The following is a 27,918-nucleotide window of genomic DNA, read 5'->3' on the forward strand; positions in this document are numbered from 1 at the left end:
TGCCCCGATAAGGGATTTATTATTAGCGTTTCATCGACTATTTTTAAAAATCCAGAAATAATCTCCGCGGAGTAGCGGCGGAATGAAATAGCTTTGTCCCATCTCCGCCCCCGCCCCCCCAAAACGGTGTAAAGTCCTTTTAACCTGACTTAATATTGTAATTAAAAGCTCGTCTAGCCCCGGGAAGCCAATCTAATTGTGGGAAATTGCCGGAGTACAAAGTATATGTGACAAATCCTTGACTTGATGATTGCTGTTAATTCCCGCTGTGCCGCGGAAGTCGAGCTAAAAAAAAAAAAAAAAAGAAAAGAAAAATCTTACTAAATGAAATGGATCTGTCCGAGATTGTCAGTAATGCTTTTACAGAACTGACTAAATCATGTATCTGGGTATCATTAACTAATGTGTGCAGCAAAATAAATTATATATATTGGAAGGGGACAATACATTCCTTGGCTGAGAAGTTACAGAGCGTTTGGAGCCAAAGAGCAGATCGTTTAAGTGGTAGGGGGTGGGAATTTCCTTGGCTTCCCTCTAGAAATAAATCACAGCTCGGTGCCTGTGTGCATGCATGTGCACCCACATGTGCATTTATATAAAATCTTCACACACACACACACACTGTGTATATAAAACCTTTGCACACAGGCATTGGAACACAAATTTTGCGAGTACTATTTACTGAGTGCATTTTTCTCCCAGTTTAGAGACAATAAAACTGGGACTGAGATGCTAACCAGGAACATACTGGAACACATTTGATTATCCGGCTGAATTGTATACAAATGAAGTAAATTTAGCATGGCACCATTTATAAATTCCACGCTTTACAATCAAAATTCCAAATCTAACTGGTGGCAGCTAAGAATAGCACAGGGAGCCCTTTTCTTCACTCCCTCTTTTTGGATTCCCACGAAAGCCCTTATCCTGGAGCCTACTCATTAAATAGCCAAATATTTCATCAGAGTTCAGCCCATTTCTAAAAGAAATGCTGTTTGCTCATCAAACCATAGGCTGGTCAGAGCACTCAGAATGAAAACTTTAATGTCTGACACAAAACAGGTGGGCTTTGTATCTTAATACCGGGGGGACTGGGTTTCTGTGTTCTGCTGGTTGTCCCACCTTAGCTTCTTTATGAAAATAAGGAGCTTGAACTTTTCCAAACTGTCATGGAAAGCAGGGGAAGCCGAAGTGTTGTCGCAGTACATTGACGGAGATATCTGTAAGAGGACTACATGATAAAATGGCACTAGAAAGTCCACCATTACTCACGGGGCAGGTGGCAATTTATCATGAGGCAATCGCAGCGATAGGGTGAGAGTCCTGAGAAATCTTTTTGAATGGCTTTTTATCTTTGGAAAACGTAGTATTTTGCAGTGATGTTATTTAATTTACTGAGTCACCCATTAGCAGCATGAGCACTGTACACCAGCTTCATTGATGAGTTCAAGGAGCAGTTCTTGCTCTCGGAAGTGCATGTTTGTGTTTCTGTTGATAACCTATCCAAAAGAGCTTGTTTGTAAAAGCTGGTTATAAGATGAAACTCCTTTCTTATTACATAGCACAGCCATGTATTGTGGTACAAAGCCTACCCAGTTGTTTGGTAACTTCTGCATTTATTGCTGGAGAGACGTGTGGAGACCCAGCCTTGATGTTTGTACATGCTCTTTGTACTCAGAAAACCTCCCACAGACAGCAAAGGAGACTTGCTTGTTACGAGGAGTTGGGAAAAAATTTGGGGTCAGTGAGAGGATGATGGAAGACAGGAAAACAAGGGGGGAAAAACCTGTGCTCCTGTAAGCTCTGGGTAAATACTATCTGTCGCCTACATCCAAAGGACTATTTAACTTATGGCTCACAAGGAAAAAAGTGACCTCAGCACATTATTTTTGGCTCTTTTGGTGGCATGAAAGGACAGGTGTCCCCAGCTACATCTGTGCCCTAAGGAGCCAGGCATTGCAGCTGATGCCTGTCAGCTTATTATATGCAACTCCTTCCTTATGTCCTGGGGTAACAAGTGCATCTGATAAAGACTGGATGAGGGTCAGAATTGGGGTGGGCTCAGGGGAAAGGTACTGGCATGTTGGCTTCTAAGAGGACCGTGGTGATGTCCTGTCACTTCAGAGAAAAGCTTAGAGGCACAGGGGACAAGTGCTCAGGACTGAGCACAGGTTTAGGATTCAGGTCTTTATCCCTCAATGTTTCAACAATCAAAAATTCCCTGAAAACCCCCTTTGAAAACCATGGGAGACTTTTGTCACCAGCTTACATGTTGTCAGACTCTCACCCCAGAAAATGAAATGTTTTTCCCCTTTTCTCTGGAATACACTGCTCAATCCAAGGCTGGGACTTCCAGCACAGCTCTGTAGGTTTTTGGTCCGTATTGCCCTGCTTCCCATGGTAGCACTGCAGCTATTTCCATTAACAGTGAAAATGATGAAGCATATTAGGCTAATAATTAATCAGAGATGACAAGGGACTAATAACTGTATTGATTTAATTAGGACTTCTTTTCCAGCTCTGTAACTTGCAGTCATGCAGATCATTAACTTAGCATTTTAATTTGCCGTGATAACTTATTAATTTCTGGGGGCGAGCGCGCGCGCGCGGCCGGGGCAGCGGCTCCGACTTTGTGCCTCGGTCCTGCCCAGGACTGGCAGCAAGCAGGGCACTCTGTCAGCCCCTGGGAGCCGCTCCTGCAGGGTGCTGAGGCAGTGGGAATTGCCGAGCCAGGTGTGGTGGATGAGCCGGGAAGGCACGCGTGGCTCTCCGGCCGCTCGCTGCGGTCGTACGGGCGTGACGTGAAATATGGGGTAAAAGCAACGTGCCAGAACGGGAGGAGGGAGAGTGACCCTGGGAAGGAGCAGCAGTTGTTGGCATCGGGAAGGGAAAAATGTCCCTCCTGACTTGCGCTGCACCCTTTGAATTCTGGCGATTTCGAGAAGAGGAAATGCTTGGGGACGTGCTGTGGTTGGAAAATAAGGCTCACTTTAAATTAGAATCACTTTGGGGAGAGGAGGAAAGGCAGGGGCTGTAACAGGCATGATAAACAGGAATTTACTGTGTGAAAGGCTGATGAAGGCCAAGTTTACTCATCTTTCCCCACCCACCCCCCCGTTTTGTTGGGGGTACTTGGCACTTGCTGGGCATGCCTGGCATCTTATGCAGCTGGTCCTCAGCAAGATGCCCTCTGGTACACTGCTGACCAGAAACTTCTCCAGCGGGGAGAAGCTGTTCTCACTGAGATCATAGAGCTAAATAGATGGTTGTGTTGCACTGTGCAGCAAGGTTTGGGACTTGTGGGGAAAGAGATCCCATCAACCTCCACTCAGAGCTGAGCATCCTGCTCTGTATCATCAAGGTACTTGTAAACCTTTGCCCTGTGCCATGGGAAGGCTGATTCCTCTGCTTTATCCTCGTTTGCTGCAGAGGGCAGTCAGCACAGGGACAAGAGCTGTGCAAGCCAGAAGCACCAGGCAGGCTCCTGGTGCTCTCCATAGGAGAGCCTGTCCAAAGTCCTTGGCCTTGTCCTTGGACAAGATGATGGGGAGTTTGGAGAATTTAACCTATCAAATATGCATTTCATATAGAAATGGGTCATTTTCATGTGGAAGTATTGTTGGGTCACTGTGCAGGTGAACTGTTGGTCTGGTGAGCTCCAGGAACAGAAGGCACCACTTTCCTTATTTCTTACAAGTGTTTTCAGGGATTCTGAGAAAGCCTTTCTGCACACAGCCTCATACCTTATTATACAAGCCAAGTTAGAAATAGCTGTGCTTAATTTCAGAGACTGCAGAAGATGTTTAGCTGGGGGTGGGAACATTCACCTTCCTGACCTCACCCGTGTTTGCAGGCCAACTGGAGATTATGGCAGGACTTGCAGTTCTGACATAGGTACAAACCCCAAGAGGGGTTTTACAAATGACAAATTTTCAGGGGTTGGCAGCTTTGCTGAGACCCTATCAGGGTGTTATTTTCAGTGGTGCTAAGTCATCTTGTGCCAGCTGTTAGATCTCAGCAATGTCACTGACGCTGCGCGACTCCGTTCTGCTGCTCTGAAGAGCAAAAAAAAGGTAGTGGTGTTACCTCTCATTGTTCCTGAGAGGTAATTTGTGGTGAATTCAGGCCTTTTAGCAACAGCCACAGAGGCTGCCTCGCTTGGGAGGCTGGGAATGCACAGGAAGCAAAGCTCCTCGTGCTGGGCTGCATTAGTCACCACGGCTGCTTCACAGGCAAGCCCACAGGCCCTCCAGGGAAACGGATTCTTATTTATTTGGTTTAGCCTTTGATTTGTATCCCTCGTCCCTCTATTTCTGAAAGTAGTACTACATCCTGGTGGGAGGGCCAGCCCTTCTCCCTGCCCCCTAACCTCCCTGTATCCTTTAGCCTTTATCTGCAGCGCTGACCCGTGTCCCCGTGTACATCCTCGCTCCGTTTGTTCTGTTCCTTTGTGCTGCTCCGTGGGTCCTGCCGTTTCAGCTCCCTTTGCTGTTCCCAGTGTCTTGTCCCTGCCTCTGCTCTGTGGCTGGCCCACATGCCAGTGTTTTCTGTCTTCTTCAGACTCCCACAGTTCACATTTTTGAACCTTCTACTGGCAGTCTGTCCTTCCAGCCATTACGGGAACTATTTCCAGATTTGAACTGATGGAAAGATAGTGGCAACACCAGATCCAGTGCCATTCCTCTTTAATATCTTTGCCTGCTTACCTTATCTGCATATCTGATTTATTCTTGGCAGCTCTGTATCCGCGCTAGGACCTGGATGTACATTCTTATTCCTATCAGTGGCATATTAATAATGTATACAATTACTGAGATGTCCTTTCGGACTGCAGCTCTGCAAGCTGGAACCTTTTCTCTTTTGAAGCTGACACAAACACCTAAGACTTTTCCCACGCAACTGTAAGTGATCTGGGGGAGTTTTAAAATCTGTAATCTGTTATGAAAAGCCTAAGTGGTTCGCAGGCATTAGCTGCTCTTTTTATATCTTATAAATTATTTGACTTCTGTCATGACAGCAGTGATACACAACAATACAAGTTATGTATTCCTGGCTCCCAGTCCTGCTCTTTTACCTCTCCCTCTGTTTGTATCCTACGGAGGGAGAAACTTGATGAGTGTGTACTAAAATGAGAAAACAACCCTCTGTTTTCTAAACACATTGCAAATATTTGTTGCCCCTTGTACTTCTTCATTGACGTCAGCTGATATCCTGCTTGGAATATTGCAATAGGGATCTGTGTGTTGATAAGTGACGTTCACTAAGAAAAAAATTCGTCCAGGGAGAGAGAAATACATTACAGAGCATTAAATTAGTGAAAAAAGGAAAAAGTCTAGCAACCAAATTACATTTCCAGCGCAGATTCAGGACACATTGTTAAAAAATTGAATAGGAAAAGTGAGCAGATACTGACTTCAGTGACATCATGGAGGTAAAAGTAATGAACTCAGAGTCCTCTGAATACATTTTGAAACTCTACTTTTTAACCTGATGTAACGGGAGTCTTATAATTGTTCTTCAGAAGCGGAAAAAGAGCCAAGGTGGACGTTTCAGGGCTGAGCATCATTCAAAGTTTTGGGTTTTTTACTACTTTGAAGTAGGGAAGGTGACAGACACTGGTTCAGTGCAGCAGTAACAGTCTAAGAAAAGCCCATCCTGTATTTATGTCTGACCATTTGTACTATGGCATCTTGGCTGACGGCGCACCGCTAGATATGTCAATGGATGTGCTTTGCAATTCTTCCCGGATTTTGGCAGGCAAAGACTCAAAATATGGTGTGACTTTATGCTTGTGGTATGATTTGCCCAGGGAAAGAAAAAAATCTACTGCAGACTGCAAAAGATGGAAGCTTTTATGCAAATACCATCCCATTCATCACAGTGTGTTGCGGCGCTATTGTCCTGAAAAGGTTTTGTAGTGATGGATTCATGGGATTTTGGCAAACCAGCGAGAGAAGGAAGAAGAAGGGTTGTGTGGGCGTACTGCATTCACTGCTGTGTGCCTGGGAGTTGGGCATCCAGCTCCACATTAAATCACCTCTTTGGTTTTCATTAGCATTGGCATTGTCGGAGAATCACAGAATGGTTTGGCTTGGAAGGGACCACAAAGCTCATCTCATTTCAAACCCCCTGCCAAGGGCAGGGACACCTTCCACCAGAACAGGTAGCTCAAAACCCCTTCTAGCCTGAACACTTCCAGGGATGGGGCAGCCACATCTTCTTGGGGCAACATGTTCCAGTGCCTCACCACCCTCACAGTAAAGAATTTCTTCCTACTACCTAATCTAAACCTGCCCTCCCTGCTTGAAGACATTCCCCCTCATCCCATCACTACATGCCCTGGTCCAAAGTTCCTCTCCAGGTCTCCTGGAGCCCCTTTTAGGGGGTTCTAAGGTCTTCTCAGAGCCTTCTCTTCTCTAGGGTGACCAACCTCAGCTCTCCCAGCCTGTCTTCATACATGGCTCCAGCCCTCTGAGAGTCTTCACGGCCTCCTCTGGACTTGCTCCAGCACATCCACATCCTTCTCATGTTGGGGACCCTCAGCTGGACACGATGCTCCAGGATAGAGGTGCAAAGTCACCTCCCTCGACCTGCTGGCCACGCTGGTTTTGATGCAGCCCAGCACACACTGACAGCTCATATTGAGCTCCTCATCAACCAACACCCCCAACTCCTCCTCCTCAGGGCTGCTCTCAATCCATTCTCTGCCCAGCCTGTGGTTGTGCTTGGGATTGCCCCAGCTGAGGTGCAGGACCTTGGTCTCTTCATATGGAGAAGCTGATCTAGACCTTGAGACATTTTCTCATGTGTTTAGCCTGGTTGGGGACACCGCTGATGGAAGGTGTGTGTGGAACAGTTTGGGATGTGCCAGCTGGTGCCACGATGTGTCTGGAGGGGAGGTACCAGCTGTGGGACCACTGGAAGGGTGAGACTAAGCAAACTGTAGCAATGTGGTGAAAGCACCCTTTCCCCAGGCTCACTAGTGGAAACTACTGCATTATTGTCTGCATCCTGTGCTCCTGGCACGGAGTCTGAGACTGGTCTAAAGAAGGAGAATGGTTCTCTGTGTGTAGTCTCAATGTTGGTATTTGGTCAGCAAACCTCATCCAGATGCTTGTATCTCGCTGCATACTTTTGAATGTTCTTTTTCTGATGAATGGCAAGGACAGGTTTCTAAAAATAAATTAATGGTTTTCCCTTTTTTACTTCCTGTGACTTAATATACTTTATTTATCTATATAGCTACTAGTCATCATCATTCTTCAGCTCACTCGAGTATAAACAGAAATGAGCCTGAGTCACAAAGTAAGGATGTGGAGCCAGGCTTTTTCCAGGATTTTAGCCAGGTGTAGGAGTTCCAGCTTAGGGGTCGTGGAGGGAAAAGGCTGGCCCTGGGGCTGTGCCTCGGGGGTCTCACACGTGAAATATGGAGATGAAAGACTGCCCGCTGCTGCTTTCTGCGTCTTCTTCCAAGGTGGTAAGACCTTGCAGCTCTGGGCAAAGAGTTAAAAAAAAAAAGTAATTAAAAGTATTTTAAGAATTAAAAGTATTTTAAGAATTAAAAGTATTTTAAGAATTAAAAGTATATAAAAGAATTTTAAGGTTAGTTTATCGCTAAAATAATAAAAACCAGAGTGAGATGCCAATTAATTGTTGCTCTCACACAATCCCTAAGGATTGTTTGATCAGCCCAACATCCAAAGCAACAGGTGCTCTCATTTAATCAGCTCAAACACCATGCTTTCACAAATTCACTCTCCTGGGGCATACAGGCAGTTCCTCATGCTGCTGGTAGTGTGGCCCAAACCAACCATAAACTTGAATGAAACAGATCTGAAAATAAATGAATGTTACCAGGAATTTTAAGGTAATGGTCTCCTTTTGGTATTTGCCCACTAAAATTTAAGACTGCCTCTGCACATCAGGAGCAGAACATGCTATAATTTTGTTTACTCGTTAGAAATGTGAAGCAATGTAACCTAAAACATTCTGAGCATCATTTTCTTGGCCAGAATATGCCTTGGGGGTACCTCTCCTTGTGGCTAAGCAGCACATCTCTGTGTTAGGAGGTATGTGAAACAGGAAAGACGTAAGATGTACTGGACAATAGGAATTGGTGCTCTCTGGAGCTCTGTGTATCAAGGTACGTGTCCTGTGGGAGAAGTGGACTCGCTGACAAACAGAATAATGAAGAGTGAGTGTCAACATACTCCAGTTTTTTTTTTTTTCAATCAGCAGGACTGATTGTTCAGGGGGTGTGAATTGAGTGATCCTTAACTTTCCTTTCAGGGTTTCTGGGGATATGGATATCAGCACTGTACTAGTAGGGTTGTGTTTGCAGCTCCATCAATTTGTCTGTGAACAATCTTCTGGGGTTTGGTGTTGACATCGACAGGGACATAGATTTGAAATGTTGTTTCATCTTTACAATTGCTGTCAATAATCCATTTGGCAGGAAGCTGAGAGTGCCTAAAGGCACGAGAGAGCAGCTTAAGGTACGTTGCCAGGACATACTTCAGCTGACAGAGACAACTATTTCTGTGCTACAGATCTGTACTTCAAATTCAGTCATTTTGTAGAAATATTTTTACTTCACGTGCCCTGAGATGTAAGATGATGTTTGGGCTCTTGGAATAGGAACAGCTCCTCTTTCTGAACAGTTGTACTCAAGGACATGCAGGAGATCCTCCTTTAGTTCACATGTTTGGAAATCAGGTTGAGAGGCAAAGGCTGAACACCCAAATTATGTCCCAGCCCTTTTGCACATGTTTTAGAAGTGCAAAGTATTTCTTTACCCGTGGATCTTAGAGGACTTCACAAATTTTATTGAGACATCAAGAGAACCCATCAACTTAATTTGCATTGTGTTCATTTGCTGTTGCACAACTTCTGTTGTAGGACAAGAGTGAATATGTTGAATTTATGGGCTTGACAGGTAACAGAAAACAAGAATTGTCATTTTAGTTCACTTGACATGGGTTCAGCTGAGAGAAGAAAATACTTGTCCAGGGTAAGACCACGTGCAATGTGTAGGTGAGGGTGGAAGCAGAGCAACGTGTATTAAACCCAAATTAAATAGAGTAAAAGTGCTCTAAGTGCTCCTTAGTTCAGAACTGGAGTTTAGACTATCAGGCTGTGCTTATTTATTCTGCTGTTTACTTTTGACTGATGGGTGTCATCACACTCTAAAATCTGGCCCAAATGAAACAGCTTATTTTTTTAAAATTGCAGCTGATCATTTTCATTTAAGAAAGAATCTGCTCTCTCAAACACACCAAGAATAATGATAAGTCATGGACTGCAAGAGAAATTGTGCTCACCGGTACCATTCTTACTCTGCCGTAATGACTTGTCTTTTTTGTGTTGGGATAAAGTATTTTTGATTAATCCTAACCATTTAAGGCCCATCTAACAATATAAATGAATAGCTGGGTGATAAAAACCAAAGACCACGTACTAACTCTCAGGGGAAGAGCAGAAACAGGTTTCGGGTTAGATTTTAAACGCTGTTACATACCAGAGGCATAGAAATCAAATCTAAGCCTTTTAAAGCTAATAGTTTCTAAATGGCAGATGAGTTAATTGAATTTTTAAAGTTCCTTCTTTTAGCATCTGAGGAGCTTTCAGTTAAAAGAACCGGATTATCGTTTCCAAAACAAGATCTTTGTTGTCTTGATAATATAAATTAATGAAAGCTTTCCTTTCTCTCTTTCTCCTCAGTGTGTTTTCTCAAAATAGCTCATCAGGGCTGTATCCTGCAATTTGCTGTGCCCTCTGGCCCTCGTCCAGGAAAGCAGTTAAGTGTACAAATAGCCCTGGTTTTGGTGGCGAGTGGGCAACTGAGCACGAGACCCTCCCGTGTGTCCCAACAGCTTCCACACATCCCAGTTTTCACGGGAACTCTGCAGCTCACTCCCCACCCTCCACAGTGTCTGCTCCACCTGATGTGAGCAGTATTTCACAACACAGTCCTGGCCCTTCGTTCTTGCATCTGTTTCAGGGGGTTTGAGGATGATTTAATGAAAATCTTTGCATTTCAGGTAGCTTGCTCTAGAATCCAGTGGAGACTTTGCCACCCCTCTTAATTTTGGAAGCGAAGCACATGTCTGATGGTAGTTAAGGAGTTCAGCCCCTCCTCAGTCATGACACCAAATCTTTCAAGTAAAACCCCGTTGAAGCAGTTCCTGGGAGCCCGTGATTGATTTCGGTGCAGCAATTACTCTGTATTGACTGACTGGAGCACGCTGTCCGTCAGGAGCAGAGTTGGTTTGCGGGAAGCTTTCATGTTCTTCACGTGGCAAATAAAATCAGGGACCCCACCAAACATATTTCAACCTTAATGTGAACAACCTGATGTTAAAAAAAAAAACAAAACAAAAAAAAAAAAAAAAAAAAAAATAGGCATTTAAATCTCATGCATTGAGTGAAGGGTGTATATTGTGCTGTCATTTAATAATGTAAGTAGGAAAGTAAAGCTTTCTCAGAACCAAATTATTATGGGGGATCGTCTTTCCTCTGGAGTTTTGTGTTGCTGTCAGACCAAAACAGGGAGCTAATTCCAGCTTTTACCCCTTCTCAAGTTTGAGACCGTCGCTCTTTCTGTTTCTCTCCATCACATTTTTCTTGTCACTGCTTTCTTTGTTATCCTTTTTTTTTTTTTAATTAGTTTTTAAAATTCAAAAGACGGAGAAAAGTGGATATTACAGAAACAAAGCCAGAACCGGGTAGAGAAAATGTTTCAGCCATCCACAGGCAGGAAATCTGAGCTGCTCTGGAACCTGAATGAATCCTGGAGCAGTCCTGTTATTTTTATATATTTATTTCCCCGTTCGGCTGTTCTGTCTGCTTTTCCCACGTTATCATCAAAGTGACCCCAGAAGGGACAGTTGTGAAACAGAAACTATCTGTGAGTGGAGGAACAAAACCAGAGCTTTTGTTAAGCTTGGTTTTAGCAAAAACAAACGGCTTTAATTGCCCTAAGTGTTTGCAAATGTTGCTGCTCTCTTCTAAGTGTGTTTTAACATGGGGGGAAAATGGTCAAAGGCAAGGAGAGATGTTGGTGGCAGCCCCATCTCCTTGAAACTTGGGTTGAGCCCGTGCAGTGGTGGTGGTTTCTCCCTCTTCCCGCTCTGTGCCCTGGCCAGACTTAGGTTTGCAGCACTGAAGCTGAAGGAAAAAATAGTTTCTTTCCCCTGGTTCACATGAACTGCTTTGAACTGGAACAGATGTGGATGTACAGAACTGTCTGCTCACAGCGACCGTTCCATTTATAACCACGGGTTTTCTATTCAGGTCTCTTTATCATTTTTAACTTATTTTCTGTTTCCACGTCCTTTTCCACAATAAAATATTCCTAACTAAATGGGTTTTCAGCTCACATCCAAAACCTTTGCAAGTGCTGTTCCTTGCTTGAACTTGCGGTGCCAACGTTATTGTTCAGTGATTTTTTGCTAATAATGGTGCCCAGAGGAGGCAAGGTTGAGTTTGGTTTTGTGGTATTTTTAAGATGGGGTTCAGAATATCAGTTTATTACCAAATTAGGGCAGAAGCTGGAGTCTGGTGGTGTTAAAATCTCACAGAAGGTGTTTGTAAGATCTAACTTCCAAATGGCATTCCTATTAATTTTCTGCTTTGTTGAACTGTATTCTACTCTGGTGTACAAAATAAGTTTGTGTGCAACCCAGACCAGAATTGTTCCAGAGAGTACAGATAAGGGATTCACATTCAACCACAAAAATTCAGTCCATGGTGTTGTTTTTTGCTTTGTGTTTTTCACAAACTCCTGCTTCAGAGTACATTCATTTGCTGTTTGATTTGTTTAAGTGCTCAGTAATTAATTCCACCAATGCTCTGCTAAGTGAGAAGGTGAGTCCTGCACTTCCCATTGACCAAGACACAGGGATGTGTCCTGGGATGAAGAAAAAAATGCATGGAAAGATGAAATCAGTGGTGGTGTTTGGTTCAAGCTGATCAGTTATGTCTCTCCTCACTTGAGCCGACCATGTGGCCTTTATTACAAAACTAGGAATTCATTTTTTAAGAGTTACTTCAGTTTGTCTGTCCTCTAATTTTCTGTGGAGACAGTCAGTTGTTTGTACATTGGGGACCGTACGTGTCAAGTTCTTTGTTTTAGTTCACTGCCTTCGGTTGACACAGAAAACAAAAATCTCCTCGAAATTGTGGAGACAGATAGGATTTTAATCTAAACCACATTAAAAGTCAAAACCCTCTGTGGCCACAGATTTTCTTGGGGTTCAACCTTCTGCACTCCTTTTGGGAAGGCCAGAGATTTTTTTTCATATCTGAAGGCACTTTTCTTTTCTGGTTGACTCAATACCAGGTCTAAAACTGGATGATACAGGCCTGTGAAGCAATGCCTGGATGGTGTTGGGATGCTCTGAGGAACAGTCTAGGAACAGTACCCTTGGCTGTGGATTCCTCACAGCACTGGGCAAGAATCACTTTGCTGTTGTTGGGCTACCTTGACATCACTCAGGTTGCATCAAGTGAAGTCAAAATAAAAGTAGATATCTGCAGTATGGAAAAGAGAGTTTCGATTGTTCAGTTGTAACGAAGAAACAAAAGGAATTTTTGTGCTTAATCTGGTTTTACCAGTGGTAACAGATAAGATCTCTATCTGTCAGGCTGATATGGTGTAGGCTGGTTTCTGATACATCACTTACACTCACTCAAACTCTTGTGTGCTTGTACCCTCAGGATGCACTTTCCAATTGTAGTGTTTCTCTTGCTCTTTTCTCCTTGCCATGATCCGTGCACTTTCTATTTCCATAGCTGCAGTTAGCTTTATTTGCTCAGTTTAATTTCCATTTAACGTTTCTTCCGAGGAAAAAAGGTACAGATCTTCAACTGCAAACATTTATTTATTTATTTTTTTAAAACCTCTTTGAATGCTTTTGGTTGTCCCGCACGTTTCCACCGCAAAGGAAACCCTCTGCGCGTCACCCCCGCAACAGAACTTTTCTCTTGAACTCCCCTCGTGTCCTTGCACTACCCTTCCGCAGCTCGAACAAGAACTAAAGCTCCATGGGAACATCCCCAGTGCACAACCACATCAAAGCTGTGGTTGGAGTCCAGCTCTCAAACAGCCCCCAAAGGTTGGCCAAGCCTGGTGTGTCGGTTCTGGTTTGATATGTTGTGTCGGGGCCCTACGTGCAGCGCTCAGCGAAGGCTGGAGACCAGACACCGAGTTCCCAAGAGCTAATTGCTGTCTGGACTGAGGCAGCATCTCCCTTATCCATCTCTGCAACTTGTCCACATGAGTTGTTTAATCCTCTCTTTCACCAAAGCACCACATAATTTGTCTGGTTTTAATGCTGACCAGTAGTGAATCCTTGATGTGAAGAATGTGCAGGGAGGGAAAATCTGTTTACAGTTCCAGTTTTTATTCACGTTTGCCAGTTTTATTGACTTTATTTTTAAGGAAAAATAATTACACTTGAGTCTGGTTTTAGTCGAGGACTTTTCTGGTTTATGTGAGGAACAGACAAAGACCTGTCACGTTGGAAGGGTAAAATCAGGTGGGAAAAAAAGTGTTCTTTCCCTTCAACAAATAAATCAAGTGCTTCCACCCTAGAAGAATATCCAGTAATGTCACAAGTGTGGGCACTGAGGATAAGCAGACACATCAACAGAGGGAAATCTCTGACAAGTTTTAGGTGTGTCACTCAGACATGGGATGTATCTTAGTAGACAGTCTGTCACTTTTATTCCCTAATAACTTTTGACAAGAGACAGATAATACTGCAGAGTTTATTTTAAGGTAGATTGTTGAATTTTGTGTCTGTTCTCTTTCTTTCTTCCTTTTTTTTTTTTTTTGGAATACTTTCTCTTTTTCATAAAAAATAGTGCCCCAGCTATTTGTTGAGCTGGTTCTATTTGGGGAGGAAGCAATGGATGCAGAGAGCAGCTGGATGCTGTTGAAGTGGTTTTGATTTTAATTTTCTTTTTCTTTCTGGGTGCTCGTTCTTTGCTCAGCTGAGCACTCGAGAGCACTGGTGAGTGCTCAGAGTGGTGCTGGCAGAGGTCAGTCACAGCCCTTGGGTCCCTGCAAGCCCCAGGCCTTCCCTGGCACCGCTGAGCAGCCCCCCAAACCATGTGGTTGTTCAACAGTGGATCAGATGTCTAAAAACATCGATTATCTGAACAGTACTTGTGTGGCCAAAATGAGATTTAAAGATCCGGGTCTCCAGAAAAGCAAAGGGTTGGTTTGTTAACCAGTGCCTGAGCATGCTTGGTGCAAAGCACTGGTGCTTTGCTGTCTCTCTGTGTCCAACTATGTTCTCACAGCACCGAATGCATCCCAAGGCTCGGCACCCCGAGAGGTGCTGAGTGCCCTCGAATCCCATCTCTTCCCACGGTCGGAGGGCACCGGGGAGGAGCAGAGAGTCAGAGGCAGAGCCAGGCAGCTGTGTGTCCACAGTGCCTTGCTGGCTCCTTTGGGATGGAGGATTCAGGACCAGGAGAAATATAACAGTCCTCTTGGGACGAATGTGGGAGCATGAGGGCATCCAGGGAGGCTGCACCTGGGAGGAAAAGGGGATCTTTTTTAAAGCTGTTGAAAGCGGGTAATTTTGGGTGATCTCAGTCTTTTCGAGCTTCTCCTCTTACACAGACTGATTTGTTTTACATCTGGGGCGCGATCGATAGATAAGGCATGGGAATATTTACTCACCAAATTGGAAGGGCGCAGGAATTTGCTGTGGGAAACCGGCGCATTCCTATGGGCTGGATCTCCTGGAAGCCACAGGACGTGTTCCAGGCGTATCCCACAGCCTCCTCTGAGGAGGGGGCAAGGATTCTTAGCCCAAACAGAGAGAGGATAATTTACCCCTGAAGACTTTTCTTTCATATTCATAACTTCTGATGAGTTCCACATCGGTCGGGGGAAAACGTTGCTTGAGAGGCTGTTTTTGTAAAACATTTGTCATTCCTGAGTCCGGGATACTCTGCTTCAGTTGGTGTCTTTTAGTGAGAGTTTGCCAAAAATTTGTGTGAACAAGTGTTTTGCTGTGCATTTTCTGTGTTTTAGTGATGTTGTACAGCAGTGTGGGTGTGCAGCACAGGATCAAGGAAAAAAAAAAGAGGGAAAGCCCCCTCTTGCCTCACTGAATTTGTACAGTGAAATGATCAGCTTGGACCACGAGGGTTCCAACTGTAGCATTTCTGAGCATCAACAAAGTGCTTTGCTTTCTGTTGTATGGGGGTTTAGAAGCAGGGATTTTACAGCAATGCCAGCTTTAGCTCTTCAGGAGGCTTTGCTCCATCCTCAGCATTCTCCTGCTTAAACGCTTGAACAATCATTTGTTGGTTGAGTTTGTGACATGCAGGCTTCACCTTTCCTTGGAGTCTCTTTTCCTTCCTTTCTTTCCACCCTAATTTACACTCTAATCTTATAGCTTTAAACTTCAACCCTGTCATTCCTTACTTGATTCATGTAAAACTTTAACCCAATCAAAAAGTCCAGATAGAAGTGAAGGGATGGGTGTGTACATGGATGTCTAAAACCTGCTGCTATACTAAACCTTTCTGGGAGCACTAAAGAGAATCTGATCCTTTAAACTTTCTTTATAAGGCTTTAGGAGGGAATAACTTGCAGCATTTATTTTTCATGGTGGAGCTATCATCAAGCAAAAATCAGTCTGGAGTAAGTGAAACTGATAGTCACCAAAGTATGTGTTACAGTTGGGAAATGTCTGTGAGAGGCTGTCACTGAGAACAGGCCAAAAATGGAACCTGACAGAAAAGTTAGAAAGGAGTTGGAATGTTATTAAAGCTATAATTATAAACATAGGAGGCATTTTGATATTGTTTCTTTTCTTTAAAGCTTCCATGTGAACAGGACTGGGAGTTTGCTGCGGGGAATCCAGGAACCCTTTTTTAGGATGGAGGGGAAGATGCACGTTATCTCACCAGATTTATGCATTCATTATTCAAATAATGAATTATGAGTTGTAGGATTTCTAATATTAGTGCTTTCCCCTGGCTGTAACCAGGTAATTGATTGAAAGAAGTACAGGCTGCCCCTTCACTGGAAAATGTTTGACTCCTGTCTGGTTCAGGAATGTGAAACCCCTGGTCTGCTCCCAGAATCACAGTGTGTGTGGACATGGCCCATCATCCAGCATGGAGATGCAAATGTTTTGGAAAGGGCTTTAGAAAAGTATTTCCACCTCTGTTTTCCTTGGTACCAGCTTCTATTGCACCCTGAAAATAAAATGAGAGCTGTCTCCTTTGCCTCTTAAGGAAAGGGCACGTTAAACCAGTGCTTGGAGTTTTATGTGTTCAAATTTCACATGCTGCTTGTTTGCTTGGTGTCAGAAACGTGCTGTTGATGATTCCAAAGCATCAGCCAGGTCAAGGGATGGACTCCAGCAGTAAAGAAATTGTGCAGGTGCCAGGAAGGACCCACCTTTGCAGGTGACTGCTGTGATCTGTGTCTATCCTGATGTGACTTTGCCAGCATCAGGTGTCACAAAAAAAAATACTATTATCTTCAATATACCACGAAAACTCAGGAATTATATTAATAACACAAAATATTCCCCACCCTCCACACTTTCCATTTACATCTCCTGTTTCCCCAAGCTCAAAATTCCTGTGAAAGCCCCAGCTGGGGGTAGGGGTCGGGGCATGGGGAGCACAACTGGAACACATCCGTGAGCTCCACAAAAAAAAAAATTAACATAAAGGCGGATTTTTAGAACTCTCCACACGTGAACTACGAGGCAGCACGTGCTGCCAGGGTTATCCATCACCTGAGGGGAGAGGGTGCCCACCGTGGTGGCCTTGCTGGTGGCTCAGCCTCTGAGCTGGAGCAGCACTGGGCTCCCAACGCTCACTCCATGTAATTAAACCCTCAGCAGAGCCAGTGGGCAGCAGCTGCTTTGGAAATGACACGGTGGGGACGTGTCAGGACATTTTGGTGGCACCCAGCCTGTGCATACTTGCAACTGAGAGCGCCCCGTCTCCACTTTGATGCCCCTCTCCGTGCCCTCGTCTCAGATGTCCTTAAGGTTGGCCGGGTTAATGAGAACTGCTGGTTAATTTGCTTAAATCCAAAAAGCTGTAGCTCCTGGAGCAGGTACATAGCTCAGGGCACAGGAGTAGCCTCGTTCAGGGCCGTTCTCATGTGTTGTGCTCATCCCTGGAGCTGTTACACCCTCGTTTAAGTCTCCCTTCGGCAAAGTAATTAAACCCACTTGGTGATGGGCGAGGAACAGGCTCTTCTTCCACCCTCTGCAGTGCTTAAATGTAATGGCAAATTTCACGAACAGGTGCTGGCAAATACTGTTTGTGAAGGGTAATCCTGACAGCACATGCTGTCTCGCAGTTTAAATGTGGAGCGTCCTAAAAATCTGCCTTTATGTTCATTTTTTTGGTGGAGCTCAAGGGGGCGTTCCAGTTGTGCTCTCCACGCCCCCAGCTGGGGATTTTCATAGGGATTTTGAACTTAAGAATACAGGAGATGTAAATGGAAAACGTGGAGGAGGAGGAATGTTTTGTGTTGTTAATGCCATTTCTGAGTTTTCGTGGTATATTGAAGATTATCGTTGTTGGTTGTTTTTTTTTTTGGTGACACCTGATGCCATCAAAGTCACATCATGATACGGATTCACTTTCACAGAGAGTGAAAATGAAGTGTGTCACATGGGCATTATTTGTTGTGTAAATGGAGGGGTTGATGGTTCACAGAACCACTGAATATTCTGAGTTGGAAGGTCGTTGCTGTTGGAATGGGTTTTCTTCCCCTCCCTGTGGTGGCTTTTGTGTTTAGCTGTCTTTTTAGTTTAGTCTCGGGTGACTTTCTGGTGAAGGCGGTTCTAGAAAAATATTTTACTGTTATATGGGAGTATAAGAAAAAATGGTGTGTTTAGAGAAGCTTGCATGACTCCAAATTTCTGTCCTTTTGCTTTGTGATGTTATTCCTCATCCTTGTCACTACTGATGCTTTTGGAAACACCTTTTTAACTTGGTTCTACCAGTTAGTCAGCAATGAACCAGACCCATCCAGCCTGAGAGATCTCTGCTGAGAATCAGCAAGAGGAATGAACAGCTGAAATATGCACAGGTTTGTGTTTTCCTTGATCAGGATTGGCATGTTTGCCCTTAGTGTTGTACTTAACTTATTTCCAGTTTCTTTATAAATAAGGCCTGTTAGTCAAGTGGTCAAAGAAGGAGCTGTCAGTCTGATTGGGGCTGTACCCGTGACTCAAATTGCACTGAGTCAACATGCATCTCACCCAACCCAGGCTGAAATCTCAATTATTAAGACTAGCTTCAGTAAAATTTTGCATTTGGATCTAGCCTGTGTGAAGGAGAAGTGATTTTTAAGCCGTTTCAATGAGGGAGTTTTAAATGAAGAGCGGGATTTTGGCTTGTTTGGGGTTTTTTTTCCCCAATCTATGTTTGTGTTCTGCTCCACCGTGTGTTTATTTTAAAGTCTGGTTGTGCATCAACACATTCTCAATCTGAAATGTAGATCTCACACTGACATGTTTTAAATGTTTGAATTGAGTCCAGCTTTAAAGTACCACAGTTATCTATGAAGTACATCAGAGTTTCCTTCAGTGTTCATTCCTCATTATTATCTGTTCTGGAGTGCTGATTGTTTTTCAGTGTAATTAGTGTAAGTTCTCTTTTTGATCTCGCATCAGATGTGCTCTCCTGTTTACAGAGAAGAATATCCTCCAGTTTTACTCCTCCTGAGTTTTACTCTGTAGAAAAACAGACTTTTGCCCTGATTCCGCAATTTCAGGTATTGGGTCTGTGTATGATCAGGTCACTCCAAAGTACTGGTTTCGTTTTCTTTGAGTGTGGGCACATGTGGTTTGTACTTCTGTCAAATTCCTCAAAAAATCACCCAGATGAGTTAATGGCAGCTCTGTTCCTCTATGCCAGGTTCAGGCTGGACGTGGCAGGACAGTTGATAATAGATCTAAAATAAAGCCTGCTGATGCCAAGTTCCCCCACCAAAAATTTCTTGACACTTGAACCAGTGCAGTGAGTGTGTTCACCCTTCAGCCTTTTGTGTTTGTGACTGGGGAGTTTTGGATCTGGTGCCAGCAGCCTTAAATCTTACCTTGTTATAGCAGACTTTTGTTGCTTATCTTCCTGGAAAAGGATGTGCTCCCACGACTTGAGATGAGCTCCAGACAAGTGCAAAATCCTCCATCTGGGTAGGAATAATGAGCCAGTTAAATAGCAGTTCTTCAGGAAAGGGTCTAGGACTCATAAACTAAACATAAATCCACAATATCTTGTAAGGGAACATGTTCTAATCCTGCTCAGGGCTGGAAAAGCCTGACCTGGAGTACTTTATCCAGTTTCAGGCATCTTTTCACAAGAAAAATGTGTGTCATACAGTTTAAAGCCGAGAGGGGAGCAACAAAAATGAAAAGAAACCCAAGAAAACACGCCTTGGAAGAAGCTGGTGGAAGAGAGGCATTTGGCCAATGGGGTTTGCAAACTTCACTTTGGCTTCTGGGTAGAATTGTTGTTTGTGGGACACTGTTTGTCATCCTTGTCCTAGTCTGAGGTGCTCTGTGTTAATGCTGGGATTTGTTTGTAACTCAGAGGGAAAAGCCTACGGGAGAGGAAAGGAAACAGTGGGAAACCCTGTGTGCACACGTGGCCTCTGTGCCAGCTGCTTTCGGGAGCTCCTGGGTCACCATGTCCAAATCTTTGCTATTTCGGGCAACCATATCCCAGAATCCCATTCATAAATTTCTCAAGTACCACTACAAAAATAGTTTGGGTTTATTTTATTTATTTATTTATTTGTTTGTTTGTTTTATTTTATTCTTTTGCCTCCATTGCTCTGGTACGAACCTCCTGCCTCTGTGCTGGAGCCTCATCTAAACTGATCTCTGAACTGAGCATTTTAAATGTTGGTATAGTCACATGGGCACTTCATTTGTTCTTCATTGCCCTTTGGCTTCTTGACCACTCAATGAGGTAGGAGGAAAGAAGGTAATGAAGGAGTAGTTTTCTAGTTCTTTTACTGTCCTCTAGCAAGACAAGCTTCTCCCTCCATCCCTGCCACCACCCCCCCTATCATTTTGCATGTTTAAATTTGAGCTCATGTGTCTGAAATAGGGGATGACGAGCGCTGCAGGCAATACCCCACAGAGAAATGCTGCTGTTGCTTGTTCATCTTTACTGGAAATACCTTGCTTGGTATACCCTGAACTGTAATTTTCCTTTCTCTGAGCTGTGTCTCACAGAGGGACACTTGTGCTGTGCTCAGCTGACACAGAAGGAGGGAGTCCTGAAGCATCCTGCAAATGCTAGACAGAGCTATCATGTGAGAAGTTTAGGAACAGCCTGTGTTTGAGCAGAACCACGTTCCACCGTGCTGAGAGCCCTGATGGGCTTGTTAAGGATTTACAGTCACAGCAAAGCTATTTTTGTGGGTGTTCCTTGAAATCGAGAAGTCCCGTTTGGGCACAGGGTGGACAGGCAGTGGGTGTGCAGTTTGATCTGGAGGTGTTGGCTGCAAGTTGGTTTGGCACTGCCTGCTGCTGCTCTGATCTGAGAGCACCTCTGCTGGCAGTGGTGGCTTGAAGTTCTCAGCAGAAGGTGTCTCCCAAAAAACAAGACGCCAGGACTTGAGCAGAAACATCCTTGTCTCTGGTGTTTACAAAATAAGGAGAGAACTGTCAGTAAATGGTAAAACCAATAATAACCTTCCCCAAAACCAGAAGGAAGGGTAGAATGGACCTCCAGTTCAGGGGTAGAATGGACCCTGTGCCAGTGGTGGGGATATTGATGCATTTTAGGGGTGCAGAAGCTTGGCATCCCAGCTTGAACTGCACCCCTGAGGACTGAACCCCTCGAGGATACAACCAGGATGTCTGGTTTGGTTCCTGGTGATGAAACAAGGCTTCACTCAGAAGGACAAAGTTTGAAAAGGTCCCTGCAGGTGGGAATTTTATCTGTTGCACTGCATCAGTATTTTGCAATCTATAAATCTTCCAGCTGTGTGATGTGCCCCAGTGATGCTGGTGGGTTAATGACAGATAAATGGCTGTCTGCACAAGATCCCATTTTCCCCACCTCTTTTTTTTCCCCTAAGGCATAGATTTCCAACCAGTCCCTTTGGTTGTGCTGCTACAAAGTGTTTCCTTTTTTAAACAGTGCTCCAGATTGTTTATTGACGTGGGTAAGTGATAACAGCATCCAAACCTCTGGGAATCGCACCGTAAACTTCCCAAATAAATAGGCGTAAGGAGAGGAGCCAAGCAGGATACAAGTGCTCAAAAGCCTCAAGATGAGCAAGAAGTGTCCCCTTCTAGCAAGCAGTTGTTTTACTATGAAAAACAGCGTTTCAGATACACATTTTTCTACAGTTGGCAGATTTTGGTGCTTGGCTTCTTAAATCTTGTCGAAAAGGTCATAGGCTGAGTCCCTTCTAAGAGCCTGATGGCTGATTAGCAAGTGTAAAAATTACCAGACAAAGCACTTGATATTTTCTAGTCCAGGGGGATCCCAGTGGGATGCTGTGGGCATTATTACACAGGCCTGGAGTAGGTGCAGTGATGCTTTTTTTTTTTTTCCACTGGAACATCATGTTCAGGAGTGACAACACTGGTCTGTCGATACTTCCTCCTGTGAGAACTGGCACTCCAAAAGCTTTGGGTGGGGTCGAGTCGTGCCTACGTTTATACTGGCTCCAATTTTCAGTACCATTAGATCATCCAGCCTTCCACAAAGTACTGTTTGGTGGTGTAGCGCTGTGGGATGTTAATCAGGAAGATTTTCTTTGGTCTGTGAAGTTTCCTTGAAGCGTCTTGTTGGGCTGTTTTGTCTGGAGCTGTGCTGTGGTGGCATTTGCTGTCCTGCTTGCCCTCGGTCACAAGGACAAGAACCAGCCTGCAGGTGGAAAAGGAGTAAAGAACTCAAACTGCTGATCTGAGTTACAAATAATTCCTGAAGGAATATGGTTAGGGACAAGAGTTCTCAGGAGAGGAGCCTCAGTTTCATCTAAACAAAAATCGCGCTTGTGTTAAAATTAGGCAAAGAAAATAAGTAGATTCAGAAACATTACAGGTGTTGCAATATTGCTGAAATATTTCTTTATGTAAGTGTGTGTAGTTATTCACAAAGGTACAACTGCTATGACCTGTTTGGGGGCACTAGATTTACGTGTGTATTGGTGGTGGAGGAGCTGATTCAGTGGAAGCTGTTCCTCAGGAAGATCTGACATAGCTTCCCCTAATCAAGTCCCCCACCAATTAGCACCCCTATCCCTCTCAGTGTATGGTCTCCTATGGGCTATAAATCCAGGGTGATGGATTACACACACATTCTCTATCCAGCACATTTGCTGCTGTTCCTCTGTGGCTCCTAGCTGGCAGCAAATTTACATCACTTGGAAGGTTGTCTTGGTTTTTTTTGAGGTATTTTATCATGTGAAGGAGGGAAACAGGGCCACGAGAGGGTGATGCCCTGATCCTGCTGAGCCAGGTGAGCTGCCTCCCCCTCTGTACATCTTTACCAAGCAGCTCATGGAAAGGGTGCCTTGATCTTGAATTGGGCTGGACCCTGACAGTGTGAAAATAAAAATTTACACCCCCAGGTGTTCTTTTTCAGCCGCTGCAACCGATTCAAATATTTTAAATATCATATGTCCTTCAAATGAGTGAACTGTGCAGTATCTGATCCGGTGCTGTCGTGCCTGTTCCACCATAAATGCTGTTGCTGTATCATATCACTTCCCAAAGTATCTCAGATACATGCCCAGTCATAATAAAAAATAAACCCAAAACCAAAAAATAAACGACGTTAGTAAAGCAAATGGTTCAAGGCTGTATCTCCACTCAATCAGAATTGTAACACCTTTGTTTTTATTTAGCTAGTTGCCCTCTGTTCCTTTAAATTCCAATATTGACATCACTGCTGTGATCAGGGAGAAGGACTTTTCTTTCTCTTAATCAGCAGTAAGTTTTTTGCAGGTTTAAAAGCAATCACTTCAAGATAATTTCCAAAGAGCTTGAATATTTTCTTAAAAAACCCTAAAAATATAGAGACTATTTATGAGATTAGAATTGTAGCTGACAAAAATGCGTCCTGTGTTTTGTGAACCAGTTGACTGAACCAACCAGCATAGAATATGTGTTATTAAAAAGTAATAAAGTTTTCAAATAACAGTTTACAATATGTTTTGAAAGAGTTTATGGAATAACAGATACACTAAAAGACAGTATCCAAAAAAATTACTTTTCTAAACATTTTGGTTAAACAAGATTTTTTTTTTCATGTAGAGTATTATTTTTCTAAATGTTTCAATGCTTGAAGATAAGCAATATATTAAAGTTTAATTCCATTTTATTCTACTGTTTAGGGTTTTTTAACACAGAACAGATAAACATTTACCAGATAAATGAACAGCACATTTTCCTTTTTCAAAAAAAAAGAAGACAGAAAATGAAATATTATTCTGCTAACCAAAACAAAAAAAAAACCCACCACAATCAAAACTTGTCTTAAGCTTATAAACTTAATCACACTTTAGGGGAAAATAAATTCCTTTCCTAAATTCTAGCATGAAACCTTGACCCTCTATAAATAACAGGGTTACCACATCTTCAGTGTCTTTCTCAGGAAATATGAAAACAAATAATGTTTTCTCTCTATCTGAGTTGATGTCAAATGTTTGCTCTTGGCAGGAGTTGCTGTTTCCTTTCTTACCCAGAATATCTTTGGGCAAACCCTCATCAGCCGTGTGCATGGGATGTGTTTTGATCCGATTCACGGTGGAACAGCCACAGTTCGGGAATTAACAGAATATTTGGCTACAGAAGGGAAACACTGTTTGAAAATACCCAGTTTCTGGGCTTAGCTGGTTGGGTTCACACATTTGTGGTGCTCAGAGTTGTTTCCTCAGTGGAGGAGGATTCATACCTGATAATAAGGAGAGAGTAGTGAGAGGTTTGTCATGGGAAGCCTGATGATGATGCTACTTCTGGTTGCCAGTCTCTTTCTGGGGATGATTTCTCAAAGAATAAGGAACAAGACAGGAAGGACTCCCCCTTTTGCTGTTTATCTCACACTTTTTGAAATAAAACACTGGACTGCAGTTGCCCTTTATTATTAGTGCATTAGTGTTTTACATGCTTATCGTAATTAGAAAAACTGTGGGGTTTTTGGTAGGACATCTCTTTGATTTTGCCAAGATGTCCTTGTTTGTACATGGATGGAACACAATGATCTTTCAAAATATGTCTGTCCCAGGTTCTCATGATAAGAATTCATTGGATTTGCTGTTTGGTTTTTCGGGGAGAGCAGTGTTGAGCACCTGCGGGCCGGCTGTGGACCCAAGTCCCTCCGGCAGAAATCTGCTCCTATAATCCATACCTTTGGGATGGATTTGGAGCCCCTTGTGGAAAAGTACTGCTGCAGAACAAACAAGAACGAGTTAGGAGTGAAACTTAAAAATTTGGAGGGAGGTTTTGGCCCCTTTGCCTTTGACCACCTGCAGCAACCACAGAGCCCTCCATGCTCTGCTCCTTTCCATTTTACACTTGACAGCAATTCCACGGCAGTTTCCTCTCCTTTGTTTTTCAGTAGGAGATGTGAATTCATTGATTTTTTGAATAAGCCTTTGGATAATCCAGGCTCGTTAATAAGCCTGTCCCCTGTTACAAAACCTACAGGGCAGCTGTTAACACTTGGATCTTGGGTGCTCTTTTGATAGGAGGGTGTATTAGATAATAAATATCGTCAAAAGCTCCTTAGGGAAGGGGGTTGATGATCCTGGGCTCGGCCCAGTTTCCCTGCTGAGGGCCAAACTGCAAAGAATGTCTGTCCCTGCTCAAACATTTCAAGTGTGCCTTTCATCTGGAGGTCTCAAAATGCCTTACCAAGGCACTGGCCCAGTCCTTCCCCTTGCCTGCACTGAAGGGGAGCTGTCTTTGCTGATGGATTAGCCTTCTGCTCCAAGAATTTTGCCACTCAAGATGGGACCTAAGATTGCCCACTTCAAGATGGGAAACCTAAGGAGTAGTATCTTATTTTCCTGCAGCCTGTGTTTCTGCATCCTTTGGCCAAAGGGAAAGCTTCTTTGGCTGGCACGTGGCACCTTCCTGGAGCATCAGCCTCTCTGTGGCAGTCAGATCTCAGCTCTTTCTGAAAAACATGCCTGGTTGCACATCACTTCTTAGGTCTTCTGCCTCTGGAATCCCTCAGCTTAGTTAATTAGGGCTGGGGAACGCAGGGAATGGCATTCTCATGGATAGACAAGAGTTCCCTGGGCAAGGGAATGCAAATCAATGACTGGGAGGGAAATTATTTCAATGGCCAGTGAGACTTGCCCGTTTATTGTCATAAGTCAGTGCTGTTCTGCATCCAAGTTAAAACTGCAGGGGTGTGAAGAAAACTTGAGAGAGCCAAGCTTTTACTCAGGGCAGGATCTGGTTTGATTTCCTCAAAGAGCACAGAGGTAGAGGCTGCACTGGGACCTTGGCTGAATATCCCACACCACCATCTCGCTGGCATATCAGCTCCACCTGCCCTGGCACACCCAAAAAACATATAGAAACAAGGTGGAGCTCTGCCTTACAGAACCCAACCCCGAGCACAGTGACTGCCTCTTCCAGGGCAAACCTGGAGGAGCTGCAGCTCCTGAATGTGGTGACTATATCCCAAACCTTTGTCAGGTTAGCAAAGCCTTCCAAGGCATCCTTGCCTAAGTGTCTGTGGTCTGAATGCCCTGGTGACTTTGTGTGGAAATGTAAACAAGTGTTTCAAGATTAGAACTTTGAATGGGAAACCTCTGGGATAAAGAGCAGCTTTGTCAGTCAGTGCCTGCCGCGGCCTGAGCCTCAAATTTTAGTCTGTGACTGAGATTTTACAGTAAAACTGGTAATTTTTGGACCCTCATTTTCACATGTTTGGTTTAAAGAGCCTTTCGTAATAGCCTGGTAGAGGAAAATACACTCAATATTTTAAGTGTATTTAGACATCTTAAAAAGCTAGTAAGAGTTAAGGTATGTTGTCCCAATACATACCAATTCCCTCCCCATAATCTCTATTTTAGTATTTTTTTCCTTTCATCTTGCTGCTTCCATTGATAAAAACTCTTCCCTCAGAACATACAGACAAAAATAATGAGCATCATAACCCTTCAAAATGTAACTAACAGAATTCATAGAACATGGATTCAGTGGCTCTTGCATATCTAGTCCATTCTCATGTTTTCATGATAGACTTGAGCATGACTTTAGTGCCAAAAGAAGCAAATCTGAAATGTTTTTCTGGTGTCTGGCAGAAGAGGAGTGCTGAATTTAGGTATATTAGAAATATGTCTGAAAGCAGACTTAATAGACCATTAAATAGTTGTTGGTAATTGGGATGGAAAAAAGTGCAGTTTGTTTTGGGATGGGTTGGAGACTTTCTGTATCTTCATAAAATGTCAGATTTCACAGGCTCTAAATAAACAGACAGTGATGTTATGGTAGAATTTATATTTTCTAGTCCTTTATGTGCTGTTGAAAAATGCCATTTCAATCAAAAACGTTCATTTTACTATCACAGGAGTTTTCAGGTGATTTTTGCTCTTTGTTTTTGTATTTCCCACTTCACAAGGCTCGTGTCAGATCAGATGCATTCAAGCCTGGGGCTCCAGACCCTGCAAACAGGGTAAATGAATCTTTAAAAACAAAAATAGAAGGGCAGAAATAGAAATGATGTCGTAGCTGTGCGTCCTTCTAACCTGCATTTAAGATGTCAATGATAATAATAGATCAATAACTTTAAAGCTGTAAACAGCCTTCCAGGAAAGCTGCAGCCCCACTCTAGAGACCCACCATTCTCAGTACTGAGAAGCAGAGCTAAGCCATTCAAATAATCCTGCCAGGAGCTGAATTTTTTCCACCCACGTGACAGACAGCAGTTGGTTTTCAGCCTCCCAAATACTGGACACAAAGTCTTTGTCCCTTCAGTGTGATGCAAAGGGCCCACAAAGTTGTCAGCGTCAGGTATATTAAGATTATTCAGCTTTAAAACTGTTTCTAGCCTGTAAAGGAAACTGTCCATGGAGTCCAAGTTTTATTTTACTGTTTGATGTTTTTAATTTTTCTTTTTTTTTTTTTAATGGATTGGATCATAACATCACGTTTGATTCATTAAGGTAATAACCAGTACAGTTTTAAAATAAATGGAAAAGCAGAGGAGATGGGAGAGTTCCAAGGTGTCCCTACTTAGCGTGGTGTTGGGGAAGATGAAAGGGGCATTTCTGCAGATCCTGAAAGGATGGACAGGAGGTGTCAACATCCCCAAAGGCATTAAACTTGCCCCAGGGTAGGTTGGTTGCCTTTTCCAGCAGCCCTTTGCCTGCCAGGCCAGGCAGCGCTAGGAGTGAAACCCGCTGCCTCGCCACAAGTAGCACAGCTGGAGGCAACATCTGGCTGTTCCCAACTGGAGAGGTGAGGGAAAACTTAAATCAGCTGGCCCCAGGTGTGGATCTAATCAGGGCTTTGAACAGAACAGAAGTTCAGGACATGCAGGAGCGCTCCTTGGGGAGCACCGCGGTTCCTGCTGCTGGTCCCGGGCCAGTGCCTCGTAAACAGGTGTCAGCAGCCCAAAAAAAGAACTGCCCTCTCTGCCAGCAGTGGGTATCCTCGCTGGCATTCCCGTGGCAGAGATTCCAGGGCCGGCAGGAATGACCCATTGGTCAGGAATGAGACGTGCTGCTGGGGTGGCAGGCTGAGCCTCCCGTGACATTTGCCTCGCCTTGTTTCTCCTGAGGATGAAGGAGGGATTTTGGGCCCCAAACCTGGCAGCCTCTCTCTCTCTCTCTATATATATATATATATATATACAGTAGTGTATCAGGAGTGGGCTAAGAAAAGGAGGAAGTGACAGGTGAGTCACTTGTGAGAATTATATTTTTTTTCTTCT

At 43.8% G+C, this 27,918-nt stretch overlaps 1 protein-coding gene across 1 annotated transcript in view; it reads left to right on the forward strand.

Annotated features, from left to right (window-relative positions):
- ANO1 (anoctamin 1) overlaps positions 1–27,918 on the forward strand; it is a 79,049-nt gene that overhangs the window by 322 nt on the left and 50,809 nt on the right. The window lies entirely within an intron of this gene.

Source organism: Lepidothrix coronata, unplaced genomic scaffold (assembly GCF_001604755.1).
Source record: "Lepidothrix coronata isolate B3197 unplaced genomic scaffold, Lepidothrix_coronata-1.0 Scaffold408, whole genome shotgun sequence".
In the NCBI taxonomy this organism is placed as follows: domain Eukaryota; kingdom Metazoa; phylum Chordata; class Aves; order Passeriformes; family Pipridae; genus Lepidothrix; species Lepidothrix coronata.